General features: G+C 39.5%; 1 long non-coding RNA gene across 1 annotated transcript in view; it reads right to left on the reverse strand.

Moving 5' to 3' along the window:
* Positions 1–893: 893 nt before the first annotated feature.
* LOC116549262 overlaps positions 894–13,982 on the reverse strand; it is a 15,383-nt gene continuing 2,294 nt past the window's right edge. The window contains exon 2 of the long non-coding RNA XR_004267778.1: positions 894–1,095. This is a non-coding gene — a long non-coding RNA (uncharacterized LOC116549262). The remainder of the gene's footprint in view (positions 1,096–13,982) is intronic.

Consider the following 13,982-nt stretch of genomic DNA (forward strand, 5'->3'; position numbering starts at 1 on the left):
TTCCAGCCACTCTCAATCACATCACCCTGGTTTATCATTATTGTAATGCTTATTAGTGTTTGAAATTATCTAGCTTATTTACTTGAACATTATTTCCCTCTGTTCTCTGTCTGTCCCTTGCCCATGAAAGGTAAAGTCCAAAAGACCAAGGGCTTCATTTTATTCTTTGTTGGGTTTGTAAAGCTTAATATGTTGCCAGTTTTCTTTCTTTTTTTTTTTTTTTGAGACGTAGTTTTGCTCTTGTTACCCAGGCTGGAGTGCAATGGTGCAATCTCGGCTCGGCTCACCGCAGCCTCCGCTTCCTGGGTTCAGGCAATTCTCCTGTCTCAGCCTCCTGAGTAGCTGGGACTACAGGCACGTGCCACCATGCCCAGCTAATTTTTTGTAGTTTTAGTAGAGACAGGGTTTCGCCATGTTGACCAGGATGGTCTCGATCTCTTGACCTCGTGATCCACCCACCTCGGCCTCCCAAAGTGCTGGGATTACAGGCTTGAGCCACTGCGCCAGTTTTCAATAAATATTTATTGAAAGTTAAATGACTGAGAAACTATTGTAATGTTAAAAACGAACTGGAATCTGTACATAGTTTTACTGTTTCGGTTTTCCCTCCCTTGTGCTATATTTCAGAGAGATGATGAAATAACAGTATCAACCCTACAAGCGTTACTCCCCTTCCTCTCCTTTCCCATGTCCCAGTGTAACTATTGGGCATTGTCTGTGTCCTGCATTTTTTCTGATATGAATCAACTTATAAATAGAAAACACTTTCTGATCTACCTTTAGACCTAGAGTCAAGTTAGCATTTAACTCACACTAAGCAGGGGAAAAGGCAAACATCTGGACTTTCTCACCTTTTCTCTATTAACCATTACAAGATTTTTTTCAGACAGTAGTCAAGCTGTAACTTTTATTTATTATCTTTTTAGCCAATGGGAGAAAAACCAGGATCTGTGATCAGTTGAAGGCCTTGGAAACTTCCAAGAGGCCTGGAGTCCTGGGAATTTCCCTCTATTGCCACTCTGGAGCTGACCCAGGCTTGCCTGCTATGTCACAGTGGGCAAAGGTTCCATATCTGTCTGTGCTTGTTGCCTCCATCTGTAGAAGGAAAACTACAATTATACCAATATAAAGTTACAGAGAAGTTATTAGAGAATTATTCCATTATAAGGCTACAGAGAAAATAACTGCAGAGTACGTTATGCTCAGTAATGAAAAGCATTGTTCGTGGCCCTACAAAGCAATGGACATTGCTTCAGTAACTAAGCTGCTGTTCCACACACGGATATTACAATAAAAACTTTCAGAGTCTTGGAGGGTGGATCCATATTATAGGCAAAGGATAAAAAATAGTAGGATTTGAAAAGCATGCTTACTCTTTCTACACTTAGAGAACTTTGAGGAAAGAGAAAAGTTTCTGCAAGCTTGTTTTGGCATTGAATTACATTAGCATACAACTCTTCCTTGGTGAGGCAGGATGAAGAGAATGTTGACCCAATTCAGTCCCATCCCTTCCCTGTCTCCTCCTCTCTTCTTCCTCTGGTTATCTTTGAAATTACACTCCAGAATAAGCCTGGCTCTGGTTTATCTGCAAACAAAAAGTTTGTCAAATTTTAGAATGTTGTGTTTTCACTTCAGAATTCATTCATTCATTTAAAAATTATGTGTTGTACACCTACGGGAGATACAAATGTAAATAAGACCCTAGAGGGACTTACGTTTTAGCAGATTGCATATTCATTGAACAGTTTAATTATTCAATTACAATCATAATGGCTGTCTTGAAGGAGTGGAATCAGGCTGTATGAGAAGATTTAAGGTAGTCCTGATTGAGACTTTCCTGTTTAGGTGACCTTTCAGCTAAATTCTGAAGGAGAGATAGGATTTAGTGGCTGAAGGGGGTAAGAAAGTTTTTAGGCAGAGAGAGAAGCAGATGTCAGTGTGTTGAGTCAGGGAATAACCTAGTCTAATCAAGAGACTTAGATATGGCCAGGGTGGCCCAGCCAGCACCTCAGAGGGCTCCCAGGTCAGAGGCGAATGAGGCAAGAGCCAGAGCCCAGAGCCTCTGCCATTCTCCCCAGTGGTACTGCCAGTTACAGAATTGAGAGATCCTCTTCATTCATTTTCCTGACACTTGCATATTTAGGAGCTATCTGATATGTGAAGCACTCAAAAGTTGTGGCTTTGCTCATGTGCTGTAAGCAGAAGACACAAATCCTTCTACTTCTGTCTGGAACATCTCTCAGATGACTCATCAGCTGCAGTAGCAGACAATGAGCACCAGGGGGCAGAAAGTACTCTTCTGTGTTTGCTGTGGTAGACCACAAAATGGTGACATGTGCACTCACTTTGACCTAAAGTATTAAACAAAGAATTAGCTACTACCATGATTGGAGGCCATTGCCTTTCTAATCTTAGCCAAGCATTACACAAGCAACCAACAAAACTCTTGGTGAGTTTATTGAGTATGATTTAATTCGCTCCGAATTAAATCAGGAAGCGTAACTAACACGTCTTAATGAAGCTGTGACCGTCACATGATGATGGTTTAGAAAGAAGAGGGGCATTTGATGGAATGTCTCAAAATATTGTACTAGGGCACAAAGAAAGACAAACTATGAAAGCACAGTCTTCAGCTGCCTTCCAAGACTGTTTCCACATAGAAATGAGAGCTGGAAACACTAAGAGAGATGCAGAAGGTCTTAAATGTGTAATTGGGTGGGTCAATGCAATTTGAGAGTTGATAAGCTATTAATAAGTAGACAATGCAGCTTCCACTTGAAGGCAGTTAGATGCAGTCTCACCAAGTTTATGCTACACTTCTGGCAGCTATGCTTCCAACACATGATTATCTCTGGGGAACACAGAAAAATAAACAAGGCTTCTCATTACAACAAATTGGTTGTCGATTGGGTGTATTAACCTCACACTGATCATGTCTTACTGATTGATGCAGATGGAAGTCTCATGCCAGCCACGAGTCAAACCAAATAATTAGCGTGTGTCACCAATGCCGATCTGCTAGAGTCTAAAAATGGAACAAGTAAATCAGCAAACTATTTAGGAAAGTAAGGCTGTGCCAACCATTCTGTCATCAAGAGCCTTGTAAGGGCAATACGGTCTATGTGTCATCAGGGTCCCTCAGCATGACGATGAAAAAGAAAATGGATACCTGTATCTCAAGCATAACTATAAGCACTGTGTATAGATATTATATTATGTAGAGATTTTAAAAGTCTCAAAGAGTACTTAAAACTGATTACTAGGACAATGGCTCCCTGTTACTATTGCTATTGTCACTGATATCATCAAAAGCAAATGGCACTGGTTAAAAAGAGGCATGATCTTTTTTCTCTGGAAGTACATAATTAAATAATAAAATACTAACACACATGAATGTAAGAAATATATAAGTAAATATACGTGGAACTAATATCGAAAAGGCTAACACAGGTATCACTGACATAAGAAAGGAAAGTTTGATTTACTGAAACTTAATAGATATACAGCTAGTGCTCGACTTACAACCACAATTGGCTCCAACAGACCGATCGTAACATGATTTGGTCGTAAGTTGAGTAGACTATATGTACAAGTACTGTGAAATGATGTTATAAAAATCTTCAAGTCATATTTTATCATAATTTTCTTTCATTATTGTTATATATCAATTTTCTTTGTTCATTTTATGCCATTTCTATCATCTTTACACCATTTTGTTTCTTATTTTTACATTCGTTAGGTTTAAGTAAAACACTGCATTACCAGTACAACTGGTTTAATATTTGCAAAACATACAAAATTACAAAATACAGGTGCATACAAAAATACAAAATACAGGTGTAAAAAATACCATAGGAAACATTTTCCCAATTGCAAAACATATCAAAATATATAAACATGTACAAAACATTTTATTGGCCGCTGGTGCTTGGCTGCGGATCGTTGATGTCGTCATCTGAGGCAGCAGTTGGGGTTACCGGAGTTGGTTTTTTCATAAACATGGTGAGCTTTGTCTGAATTGTATGTTTCTTTTTTTCTTCATAAATTTCACGATAACGGACGAAACACATCGTGTGCCATCTGTTCAATCCTTGCAAATTGTTCGATGTTTGGGCGCATTGCTTCGAAATGTATAAGAAGTTTATTCAGTAAAGATAAACCGTCTGATAATCCCTTAGTGGTGAACTTTCTTTCTGGCTCCTCCTCTTCTTTCTCTGCTTCTCTTCTTTCTTCTTCCGCCACTCTTTCTTCCAGTTCGATTAGCTCTTCATTTGTAAGTTCTCCAGATTCTTTGTCTAGCAACTCTTCGACATTTTCCATTTCACACTCCAAAGAAAGATCGTTAGCGAGTTTTACTATTTTTTCCCGAATCATTTCAAGTTCATGTTCACTGTCAAATCCGTCAAAATCATTAACATAGCGCTTAACACAATTTTTCCAGATGCCATTCATGCACTTTGTCATCACAGCCTCCCAGGCGGTAGCGATATTCTTGATACACATCAAAATGCTGTAGTGTTTCCAAAAATCTACAGCGGAGCAGTCGTGGCTAGCGATTGTGGTCGTAAAGTCGAATGGTCGTAAGTTGCGTAGGTCATAAGTCGATCAATACCTGTACTTATTATGTGACAGGTATTGTGCTGGGAACTTTATAAACGTTGCTATATTTATATTTCATAGCAATCCTGTGGAGTTGCTTTTACTGTTGTCCTCATTTTACAATAGACTTGGGAAAGTGGAGTAATTTGTATAGCAAGTGGCAGCGTCAGAGGTGGAAACAAGTCTGTCCAGCTCTGTAGGGACTTTCGTTAATATTGGTCACCCAACCTCTATCTCTGCTTCCTATCAATATCTTTCATTTTCTTTGAAGGATTTATTTTTCCCCCATTGTAGAGTGTCATAGTAGGTCAGAAAATTCAGATAATCAGTTCTTCCTCAATGAAGGCAAAGGGGTTCCAGAAATAGCCTCTGGGCAGATCCTTGCTGTGGAAAGGATCTGGAGGGAAGGCCTTCTAAGTTCTAAGCCTGGTCAACTGGACTTTCAACACTGACGAAAGAAGGTAAGAAACTGACCCTAACAAAGTCTCCTTCCTGGCTCCTGACCTACTTCTGGAACTGCTTCTCCAGACTTCCATTCATTTGGTGTGTTGTGCTCACCAATATCCTTCTAATAAATTGAATCATAGTTGTCCATACCAAAGAACCTAATGACTCAAATTAAATTCACTTTCAACCCCTCCAAACTTGGATCGTGCCAAGAAAATACAATATTTTTCGCCTCTATTTCTAATAATGAAATAGCTTCACAAATAATGGATTAGGTAGAAGTCTTTGTCACAAATAGAATAAGTTGCAAATCAAAGCGATGTTGACTTTTGTTTTCATCACAATCATTATTTATCTGTAAATTCGACACATGGAGTTAGTTATATCTATGTAACAATAGCTTATCTTTTAGGTAGATTGAATTTTTTCTTAGATTGCCATTTGTACTCTTTTTTTTTTTTTGGAGACAAGAGTCTCACTCTGTCACCCACTCTGGAGTGCCGTGGCACTGTCTCAGCCCACTGCAACATCTGCCTCCCAGGCTCAAGTGATTCTCATGTCTCAGCCTCCCAAGTAGCTGGGACTACAGGCACATGCCACCAGACCAGACTAATTTTTGTTTTTTAGTAGAGATGGGGTTCCATCATGTTGGTCAGGCTGGTCTCAAACTTCTGGCCTCAAGCGATCACCTGCCTTGGCCTCCCAAAGTGCTGGGATTACAGGCATGAGCCACCATGCTGAGCCCATTTATACCCTTTTCTAACATGATTCCTTCCCTGTGTAATACAAAGGTAAACTCCAGCTACTTACTGTGCCTAGATGGGCCAATTCTGAATTTGTAATTCACAGTAAATTGCTCTTATTAACTGAGCTCTTACCAAGCGTCATGAACGATGCTAAACCCTTCACATACAGTAATTTTTTGTGGTAACTGTTAGTAGCCCATCTCACACAAGAAGCTGAGGCTTGGAATAATTAACTGACTTTCGAACAGTAACATATCTAAGAAATCATAAAGCCAGCCTTCAAACCTGATCTGCTGAGCTCAAAACTTCATACATTCCTACTAGGTTATTATGCTTAGCTGTTCTACTGAAAGGTAGAGTTCTTGCACCTCATCACAGCCATTTAAGGTGGGCCTCACTGTCCCAAATTCAGAGAAGGAAATAAAGACAAAGAAATGCGAAGTGTCTTGTCACAAGCACACTGATTATAACTGAGTCAGTTTTCAAGGAAAAGGTCTTTGTCATTTTAAAACCACCACTCTACTGAGCTACCTGCCTGGGAGGTTTCATGGTCTGTGGATTAAGTAAAATCACTGTCACAGCATGTTTATTAAATAATTAGGATTCTCTCAGTGCATTGCATGTTTCTAAGAATTCACTTTTATCAATGACCTGAATGTTTTCAAGCCACAATAGTAGATGCTCAATAAATATGTGCTGACTCAATAGAACTGACCTATTAAAACATTAGTTCTCCTATAATAGGCTTGGCAAAACAGAGCATTCTGGAGTGAAAAGAGATTTTAGAGGTGACTTTTCTCCATTATTTTATCCCAGTGAAGATACTAAGGGCCAAAACTTGGTCAAGGTCATAACATTTCTGAGTCTCAAATGGGGAACTAGATTGCAGGTCTTTAGATTCTCAGGTGAAAGCTTTTTCCACCACACCATACTTCCTCCCCTGGGTCTGATTTAAATGTAAAGCACAGACTAGTTTAAGAGAATATCAGTGGCCCGACTGGATAGTCAAGTTTCAATTCTCGCATTTGCCTACTGAACAGATCCGAGGTATATGGAATTAAATGCATTTTAGGATTGCCTAATTTGGAGAGTAAGTGCTTGACGGAAAAATAATGAAATTTTAGCAGACAAGGAGATAGTGTGATGGCGGTGGTGGGAGCAGAAGAAATGTGAGCTGCCCACTCACGCTTCTACCTCCAAACATTCGCTAAAGCTGCAAGGTATTCCTCTGCTCAACTCACTAAGTGATCGCCCCCTCTTCTCTCCTCCCTCTGCTAAATAATCTTAAGGAGATCTTGATTGGCAGCTTGCTTTAGTCTACCCACACAGTATGAGGAGCTCCCACCCCATCCCTAAAACACACTTTCTCAGCCCTCATATTTCATGTATCTAATTTTCCATTGCTCGCTCACATTTAGATAGGAGTTTCGGCAATACCTAAAGGACTGTGTCTTAGTTCTTTTCCATATATTACCTAGCACTGTGAAATAAAAAGCTGAGAATGAAGGGAAAGTAGACAACACAGACCCACAAAACAGTTAAGCGTCAGAATTTGGTCTTTTCATTTTATTATTACTATTATGATTTTTAGAGACAAAGTCTTATTCTGTCTCCCAGGCTGGAGTGCAGTGGCTTAATCACTGTAACCTTGAACTCCTGAACTCAGACCATCTTCCTGCTTCAGCCTCCTAAGTAGCTGGTACTAGAGGCATGTACCATCACACCTGGCTAATTTAAAAAACGTTTTTTGTAGAGTCAGGGTCTCATTATGTTGCTTAGCTGGTCTCAAACTCCTGGCCTCAAGCAATACTTGTGCTTTGGACTACCAAAGTACTGGGTCCTTCTTTCCCCTCCTTTCCCTCCCTTCCTCCCTTCCTTTCTTGCTATTAAATATATCAGGTGACACAGAAGGATTGGATGTAGCTTTCTCCTCAAAATTTCTTCTGAAATGGGAGGCCCATGAAACACGGTCTGTAACCCACTGGAGGATGGACTGAAACCCTGATCAGTGTTATAGGCTGTGGGCCCTCTTTAGACCTGTGATGCACCCACAGCAGCTGGATGGGGAACTCCCTGCTGAGAGCCAGCTGGTTATTTTTTGCTGATATGGCAGTAATGCAAATTGTTGCAAGTGCCTACCCTTACATTCCTCTCCTCTTTCATCCTGCACATTTTTAAATTAACGTGCAGTACTTTGACTCCCCTGGCTCTTTCTTCCCCAGTTTTCTCAACCACCACACAGGAGATGTCAGCAGTCAGATGGCACTAGCATGCCACCTATGGAGAACTGCCCCTGGCTTTAAGCCCAGACCAAGAGAAAACAAGAATTGGAATTTTTGGATGATGACTTTTGTCCTGATGCTTCCCAATGGCATTCGCTAGAGACTAGAGACAGATGGTTTGCAACTTAGCACCATGAGTAAAAGTTGCCCGGTTTTGCATTTTGACCATTGAATAAAAGGGCTCATGCTTAGCCAAGATTCTGAACTGGCTGTTGGGGCCGACTTGGTTCTCAGAAGTCTCCCTGATGATGGTGGAGCTAAGGGCTCAACTTCAAAGAATGTTTTAGAGAAACAGCCCCAATGAATTCCAACCTCTGGGAAGGGGGTTGGGCGATAGGGGTGGGGCATAGGGCTTGGAGTGCGGAGGGGAGGGAATCCTTTCATGCCCATTAATGTATTGCTAATTGCATTGCATCCAGATGTACCCTTTCTCAACTCCAGAGGTAGGGGGCCTGAGAGATGGTGTTACAGATGTTAAGAGACTTGTCGAAGTTCGTGAAAGCACGGAGCAGACAGAAACGGCTGCCAAGTCTGCGTTGTACTTGCTACACCATTTCCACTACATTCATTTCAAAAAATAAACATAAATTAGCCAGCCCTGTTCTCAACATGAACATACTTTCATTTTCCTGTGAAGAGATTTTATCTCCCCAGTCAAATTATTGGCCCTCTGGTAGATTGTTAAGTCCAATGTTCGTGTTCTCATCTTTGAAAACAATAAGTGCTCCGTGGATAAATGCTGATGAATGTAACAATAAGGTTACAAGGATATGCCTTCAGCCCTGGCGTACCCTACAACATTTTTCTTTATTTTTCCTACTTTAAAAAATTGCTGAGCCAATACTGCTCATCGTAAAAAGGCATGGAATATAAAATAATCATCTCCCACCTCTGCCCCATTTTATATATTTAAAATAATGCTGTTAGGTAGATAGTCTTCCGCATCTATTTCCATGTTCATACAAGCATATTAAACTATGGACACATGTACAGTATTCACCTTTCTCATTTTTAAAGCAAAACCAGTATTATTTTACATACGTTACTCAGCAACCTTGTTTTTTCACTTATGTTGATATCATGGGCAACTTCCCAAGTCAGTAAATATGCAGTTTATTTATTCTAATTGCTGCATAATAGTCCTCTAATGGATGTATCATAATTTACTGAACCATTCTCAAGTCAAGTGAACACTCAAGGTCCTACTGTCTTCTAAATAGCTTCTTATTTAATCAGCATGTCACCTAGCCTCTTGCACATCAACGTCTGCTTTTTATACCTAGGACAGGCCATGTCCTCAATGATGTTATTCACTCCTTGGGCAAATGCCTCCAAGCCACTAGGAAATTTGCTTTCCATGAATTAAAATACCCATACTAAGGTATCCTTTTTATTACATAATTAAGGCTAAAGTATATATTTTCTGGACACTGTTGTCTTTTAGGTAATGTATGATATACAGAGGATCTAATATCTTCACTAGAAAATGGAATAGTCTGAGTTTACCAAAGAATCTTATATCTTTTGTGCTAGTGTCTAATATAGTTCCATTTATAGTATATGATTTCTATCCCATTATAATGCAACATCAACAACATCAACAAAAAGAATTTGAGGCTGCTTTTTGGTTTTCTTAATTTTTCAAAATTGTTAACCCATTAAAACATGGGCTCCAAAACAGCGTAGAGCATTGGGCTCCCTAGGGCACCTCTGGCATGTGTAATAGCATGTATGCTAGAACAGTGACTGATATATGTAGCAGGGGCTGTATAAATATTAGTTGAATGATGAAAATAGATTCTTAAATTTCACACTCTTCATCTCACTCTGGTCAGAAGGAAGTTATGTTCTGACATATGCCATCATTTTCTTTTTTCCAAATGACAATAGGCGACCCAGAGAGTTCCAGACTCCTCAGCTTCATTAATTCCCCTGGGGACTGACTATGTGTTAGCTGACCCGTGAGGCACAAGCTCAGACACCAGCTGAGAATATAACTTCCAAGACAACCAAAAGTGGGGAAAGTGGTTTAAAAGTTGAGACCTAAAAGCATTATTTATCCTGAGTCTATACATATTTGCCTCAATTGGTTAAATAATCATAATATAGTGGAGTGCTATTCTGCCATTAAAAATGATGACATATGGCTAGGTGTGGTGGCTCATGCCTGTAATCCCAGCACTTTGGGAGGCTGAGGCAGGTAGATCATGAGGTCAGGAGTTCAAGACAAGCCTGGCCAAGATGGTGAAACCCCGTCTCTACTAAAAGTACAAAAATTAGCCAGGCATGGTGGCGGCCACCTGTAATCCCAGCTACTCAGGAGGCTGAGGCAGAGTATTGTTTGAACCCAGGAGGTGGAGGTTGCAGTAAGCTGAGATTGCGCCCCTATACTTCAGTCTGGGTGACAGAGTAAGACTCTATCTCAAAAAAAAAAAAAAAAAACAAAAAACAAAAAACAAAAGATGACGTAGAAGAACATTGAATAATATGGAGAAATAGAATGTATAACATGGGAGGGAGTATGACCCTGCCTGAATTAAAGGAAATATATAGGTAAAGGAAATATATATGAATTTGTATATGTACAGAGCCAGAACTATATACACCAAAATGTTTAAAGTATTTTAGGTGAAGTGATTATGATTATGAGTAATTTTTAAGTGTCTTCTTTTTGCTTATTTTTCCATCAAAAAATTTCTAAAAGGAAAGAAAAACAAGAATTATTTCTGAGACTGTGACTATTACATAACTCTTATTTTGCATCTTGTCAAATCGTAGCAGTTGTTTTCTTTTAATGAAAACTTTTGCTACAACATACTGCTTCAAAAATAAGGGAGAGAGGGTAACACATGTTTCTAAAGACAGAGAAATAGCAAGCCAAACTTTCATGACCAAAGGAATGGGAAAAATAGGCCAGGTAAATTTTCTGTCCATGAAAATGTGAACTGTGATTTACCTGACTACTATGCTGACAACTTCTAGTTGCAGGAAAATAGGTATAATTATCAGAAATTTTGATAATGTAAAAAAGTTTTCTTTACAAAATGGGTAAGTGTTGTGTAGAAATATCTCACATTGCTTAAAAACCTTCCGCTGGTATAGAGGGTCGGCTGTGCCTTGTATGAGCATTCAGAGGAGGGATAGGTAACATGAAAACACATTTTGCCATGATTTGAGACCATCACACGTATCTCAAACTGGGAGAGTGTAGTTCACTGCAAGTGTCTTCCCTGGAACAAGCCACCAGGTTGTAATACTGCTGCATGGCCTGTAGTCCTCATTGCTTGTAAAAGTGATTAACTTGCAGTTGTTCATTCTAGTTCCTGCTCATTACAAGCTGTGGAGCACCACACTACGCTCTAGAAACTTCTGGTTTGGTTAGTTCCCAGTCGGACCCTTATTGGGAAATAGCAGAAAAGCAGCTAAAAAGTGACTCTGGGCTTTTGTAGCTCTCACTTAGGAGACCATGTGCAATTAGCAGCTTGGGAAATATCTGTGTCTCTAGCACAATCCTGGCATGTGAAAATTTCCCAAAAAATATTTGTTAAACGAATGAATGTGTTGTCTAGGTCTTCTAATCTAAGACTCTTTTGCAAACACATACTTTCTCTCCATCTCCCCTTGTGTGTTTGTTTCATGAAAATTCCTTAAATGAAACTAAATCATCTCTTCAGGTGGTTCTGATATAGTTCTACTGACGACAGGTCTCGAGTTTCTTGTGATTTCTAGAAAATGCCTAGAAATGTGGTTTCCAGGTTTTATTTTCTTAATTCTATTAACAAAATAAAAATGAACATGCAAAAGTGAACACAAAACACATGCACAGAAATGTTTGCAGCTAAACAATGCAAACGGCATAATTCTTGCAAAAAGGCATACACACACACACACACACACACACGGCATTAATTGGCACTTAGACATAAACTAGAGTTAGTAGTAACCTGTTATTTTATTAGGAAATCTCTATAATATCTGAACCCACTAAAATAATGCCCTTTGTTCTCTTCCCTCTTTTCCTCCTCCTTCACTTTTTCACTATTTTAAGTCAACGAATAAATAGAACTATACCTAAAGGAGAAGGAGAAAAAGGGGAAGTAAAAAGAAATTGTCTCTTACCAAAACTTCATGGTGCGCTAGGCATTTATTCTAGGCATTTTACCTACAACAATTCTTTAATCCTCACAAAACCTTGCCAAGGAGATATAATTCACAATTTTGTGGATCCAAAAGGTATTCAGAGAGGACGAGAGACGTGCACAAACTCGAATAGCTAATAAATGACTGAGCTGGACCAAGTTTTTCTGTCTTAACAGATTTTCATAGCACCGCTGGCAATAGTGTAGAAATATTCCTGCTCTTTTGCAGTTCTTCTCCTTGGAAAGTTATTGTTGACTTGAAGGCCAAAGATAATAGTCATTTAGCCTATAGTGCAGTATCCTTCCTTAGCCTCCAACTATTTGGTGGTGGTCTCTAATTTTGGGCAAGTGGCCCTGGAGCTTGAGCCATAAGAGGACTGTGTTATCTGGGGCTGTCCTGGCTGATTTGACACTTGTCTGGGGCAGCGTCCCTACTGAGTTCTCTTCCTTAGTTTCAGGTCCTAGCACCAGCATCTGTGTCCTTTGTACAAATAACAGGTGGCCTTCCATGCTTCCACAGAGTGACAGTCCACAATATTTACGGTAATTTGTCTCACCATGTACTGTACATCGGTCTCACAATGTACAGTACATTTTTTATTGCACTAAAGATCAGCGTGGGGCTGGGGCTGGGGCAGCATCCGTATTGAGTTCTCTTCCTCATTTTAGTTTCAGGTCCCAGCACCAGCGTCTGTGTCCTTTGTACAAAGAACAGGTGGCCTTCCACACTTCTACAGGATGACAGTCCACAATGTTTATGGTGATTCATCTCATGGTGTACAGTACATTTTTTATTGCATCAGAGATCAGTGTGAACTTGAGTTTGTACATGAAGGTGAAAGATCTCTTTTGCAAGAGCTGGGCACGCTCTTGGCATTTCCCTTAGCCTGCTTACTTTTTTATTTGTGTTCCTAGCAGATGTCCTAGATTTTAAATAACTTGTTTATTTTCCAGTTAAACGTCACGGTAATTAACATTGTTCCTACAGTACAAAATTAATTTTGATGAGGTGATGATGTCAGGAGTACACTGGAATATTCTTTTATGGCCTCCTTTTAGCACATGTTTTATGACCTTAAATTCATCTATTTACTCTGGGAGCTAAGAAGGTGACACTATGGTAATCATTTAGTATCTGTACAAAATGTATAGTCTTTCTATTGAACGGTGAGAACACATGGACACAGGGAGGGGACTATCACACACTGGAGTCTGTCAGGGAGTCGGGGACAAGAGGAGGGAGAGCATTAGGATGAATACCTAATGCATGCAGGGCTTAAAACCTAGATGACAGGTTGATGGGTGCAGCAAACCACCATGGCACATGTACACCTGTGTAACAAACCTGCGTATGCTGCACATGTATCCCAGAACTTAAAGTTAAAGCAGGAAAAAAAAAAAGTATAGTCTTTCTGATATTTATGTTCCTGGTTTTCAGGGTGCACAAAGCCAGAAAAAGGAGATGAAATCCGTTTAATGGTTCACTGTCATCATCTTCATCCAGCTTAGCCAAACAAACTGTCTACCTCAGAGTCCATCCTTCAGAAGTATTGGGGATATGATCATATGTTTTATCATATTCATAAGTGGATGTTATATAATTAATGTTGTACAGTATAGGCTGTTCTATATCTCACATTATTTCCTTAAACATATATTTTCCTCAAGTCAATAAATATTTTCCTAAAGCATAATTTTTCTAGATTGTATACTATTCCTTTTCAGGATATGACATGATTTATTTAACTCATTGCTTCTTGTTTGAAATC

Source organism: Sapajus apella, unplaced genomic scaffold (assembly GCF_009761245.1).
Source record: "Sapajus apella isolate SASKATOON/1434 unplaced genomic scaffold, GSC_monkey_1.0 scaffold6, whole genome shotgun sequence".
NCBI lineage: Eukaryota > Metazoa > Chordata > Mammalia > Primates > Cebidae > Sapajus > Sapajus apella.